Source organism: Penaeus monodon, chromosome 4 (genome assembly GCF_015228065.2).
Source record: "Penaeus monodon isolate SGIC_2016 chromosome 4, NSTDA_Pmon_1, whole genome shotgun sequence".
Lineage (NCBI taxonomy): Eukaryota > Metazoa > Arthropoda > Malacostraca > Decapoda > Penaeidae > Penaeus > Penaeus monodon.
In genome coordinates, this window is record NC_051389.1 from 7,192,695 (window position 1) to 7,195,194 (window position 2,500).

Genomic DNA, 2,500 nt, shown 5'->3' on the forward strand with positions numbered 1-2,500 from the left:
GCAAACCTGATATCGGAATGTGTGCCTCAGACCGAGAACCGGAAATCACTCTTGAATTAATCATAATATATACGAATATCAGGTACTTTCTTTGTTATCAGGTACTTTGTTTGTTATCAGGTACTTTGTTTGTTATCAGGTACTTTGTTTGTTATCAGGTACTTTGTTTGTTATCAGGTAGTTTCTTTGTTATCAGGTACTTTTTGTGTTATCAGGTAGTTTCTTTGTTATCAGGTACTTTGTTTGTTATCAGGTACTTTCTTTGTTATCAGGTACTTTCTTTGTTATCAGGTACTTTGTTTGTTATCTGACGCCTGTTTACTATCGTCTGTTGTACTTTTAGTCTTTAATAATGTTTGAAGTTGCTCGTTTGCATAATTAGTTTTAGGGCGGTTTTGTATTTTTTTTTTTTTTCAATTTTTATTTCTTTATGGACTGTTTCTCCTTTATTATCTTCGTTTTCTGTTCTTTCGTCTCTGAACAGTTTTGTTATTCTTTCATTCCTCCCATTTTTTTATTAATGATTTTCTCTATTCTTCATCCTTATCATTTATTGTATTTTATCCACTTCTTTATCACTAGTTTCTCATCCATCCTTTTCCTTTTTCCGCCTTTCTATCACGATTCCCTCATTCACTCTCTTTCTCATTCCTTCTTTTTCATCACCGGTTCTTCATTCATCTTTTTATTATTCCACCTTTTTTATCACTCCACCTCATCCACCTTTCCCTCATTCCACCTCTTTATCACCAGTTCCTCATTCCACCTCTTTATCACCAGTTCCTCATTCCACCTCTTTATCACGAGTTCCTTATTCCACCTTCTTATCTTCCCACATCAAAACGAGTCCAACTTTCGCCTCCAAATTCAACTTACTTTCTCCTGTAAGTGATTATGGGAGGGGGGGGGTGGAGATGGGGGTTACGGTAGTCGTAAGAGAGGGGTGGGGAGGGGGAGGGGGGACGGGGATGGGTGGAGTGGGGGGAGTGGAGGGGAGAGGGGGAGGGGTTGGGGATGAGGTGGGGAGGGGGAGGGGGGTGGGGAAGGGAGGAGGGGGTGTTAAAAGGTGGGGACGGGGACATAATGAGCATAATGATAATAGTAATGGTAATGATAATAAGAATAATAAGTATATGAATGTAAATCACAGTGATAACAGTAATGACAGTAATATTGGTGATAATGATGATGATGATCGTGATAATAAGAGTAATGATAATGATTATAATGATAACATTGATGATAATGATCATATAATGGTAATAATAATAACAGTGATAATGATGATGATGATAATAATAATAATAATAATGATAATAATGGTGATGATAAAAATGATAATACCAAGATAATGATAATAGTTGTAACAATAATAATGATGATAAAAATTATAACATTGGTGATGATAATAGTGATAATAATAATGATGATAATGATGTATTAAAAGAAGAAAAACAATAAGAACAATAACAATGATAAGTATGTTAATGCTAATTATTATAATAATGATAATGATAATAATAATAATGATGATAATAATAATAACAATAATAGTAATAATAATAATAGTAATAATAATGATTATGATAATAATAATATAATAATGATAATGATAATAATAACGATAGCAATAATAATAATGATTATAATAATAATGATAATAATAATAATAACAACTACAACAATAATAATAATGATAATAACAGACTGACTTTGCTGAACTTCTCTCGCCCAATAGATAGAAGATAGATAGTCATCTCACGCACCCTACCGTCATGCTAAACGGCAGCGCTTGCCCGGCTTATTCAGGTAATCTTTATATAGCATATCGGGCCTTGTGTGGTATGTTTATGATGATGAGAATAAGAATGAGAGGATAATGGGAATAAGAATGAAAATATGGATAATAATGGGAATGAGAATAAGAAATAAGAATAAGAATTGTTCTCTTGTTCTCTTGCTCTCTCTCTCTTTCTTTCTCTCTCTCTCTCTCTCTCTCTCTCTCTCTCTCTCTCTCTCTCTCTCTCTCTCTCTCTCTCTCTCTCTCTCTCTCTCTCTCTCTCTCTCTCTCTCTCTCTCTCTCTCTCTCTCTCTCTCTCTCTCTCTCTCTCTCTCTCTCTCTCTCTCCCTCTCTCTCTCTCACTCACTTATCACGCCAATCTCACTCGTATCATGCTCCTCATTTACATATAGGACAACAGAAACAAGAGAACAGTGTTGCCAAGGGACGACTAGTAGGGGGAGAGGGGGGAGGGGAAGGGAGGGGGAGAGGGGGGAGGGAGGGAGCGGGCCGATAAATTTGGGCAGGAAGGGAGAGGGAGGGGGAGGGGGTAGAAGGGAGAGGGGGAAGGGGGAATCAGGTGAGATTCCAGTATGTGGAGGTAGGGAGATGGAGGGATGTGGGGGGGGGGGGGGAGGGGATGTGACTTATAGGAGGGGGAGGAAGAGGAAGAGGAGGAGGAGCAACCGGAGGCGGAGGAAGAGGAGGAGAAGGAAGAGG